Raw genomic sequence first — 1,353 nt, forward strand, 5'->3', positions numbered from 1 at the left:
CGTGTAGCGCCTCGCACCTCTGTACGCGTCCAGCAACCATTAAAGAGGGGTTCTGCTCCCAACCGCCGCCTCCCGGTGTATCCTTGCTCTGCGTGTGCTTTCTGGGGGCCTGGGGCACGCCGGGGAGGGGCCGCGAGCTGCCCGCGGGTGTTTTTTTTTGGGGTGTGAGTAAAGTCGGAGTAAAGCCGGAGTAAAGCCGGAGTAAGGCCGGGCGCGGATTGAGGGGCTCCCGGGGCTGTGGCTTTGGCGCTGAGGTGTCGCTGCTGAGTATCTGTGGTGTAAACCTGGAGTATGTCCCTAGTGCCGTCCTGTGTGTATCTCTGGAGTAGTTCATGCCTCGATTCCCCTCCTTCCCTCCCTCCCCTCCCCTTCCCCACCCCGGGGGTGTTTTTGCGGAGTATCCCCCGAGGATCCCCGCGGGCGGAGTGGCCGCGGTGCATGCCGGGAGTAAGGCTGGAGTAGCGCCGGTGTCTGCATGCGCCGGAGCGCCCCCGGTGTAAGCCCGGAGTATCCCCGGTGTGTTTAATGCCAGGGGTATCCCCAGAGGAAGCGAGGAGTAGCGCTGGGCCCTGGCGCCTGTGGCAGGAGTAATCCCGGAGTAGGGGATGAGGCTGCCCCGAGTAGCTCTGGTGTGGCTGTGGAGGATCCCTGGTGTGTCCCAGGTCTTTAGTGTGGCCGAGGAGTAACCCCGGAGTATCTGAGGAGCAGGCCCAGAGTATCTCTGGAGTACCCGGGGAGATACTCAAAGTAACCCCGGAGTATCTGCAGAGTACCCGTGGAGGTATTCGGAGTAACCCTGGAGTATCTCCGGAAGTATCTCGGAGATACTCAAAGTAACCCCGGAGTATCTGCAGAGTACCCGTGGAGGTACTCAGAGTAACCCCGGAGTATCTCCGGAGTACCTGAGGAGATATTCGGAGTAACCCTGGAGTATCTCTGGAGTACCTGAGGGGATACTCAAAGTAACCCCAGAGTATCTCCAGAGTACCTGAGGAGATATTCAGAGTAACCCTGGAGTATCTCCAGAGTACCTGAGGAGATACTCAGAGTAACCCTGGAGTATCTCCGGAGTACCCGAGGAGGTACTCAGAGTAACCCCGGAGTATCTCCAGAGTACTTGAGGAGATACTCAGAGTAACCCTGGAGTATCTCCACAGTGAGTGAGGCATACCCTGAGTAACCCTGGAGTAAACCCAGAGTAACTCCAGAGTACACCCAGAGCAAGGCAGGAGTACCCCCAGAGTAACTCCGGAGCACCCCCCGAGTACTCCCATCCTACTCCAAGCCCCCCTCCCCTCCCCAAGCATGCACCACTCCCGCCACGCAGGTGCAGCCCCCGCGTAAGCTCCGAGT

This window comes from Corvus brachyrhynchos, unplaced genomic scaffold, assembly GCF_000691975.1.
Source record: "Corvus brachyrhynchos isolate BGI_N302 unplaced genomic scaffold, ASM69197v1 scaffold1119, whole genome shotgun sequence".
NCBI classification, from domain to species: domain Eukaryota; kingdom Metazoa; phylum Chordata; class Aves; order Passeriformes; family Corvidae; genus Corvus; species Corvus brachyrhynchos.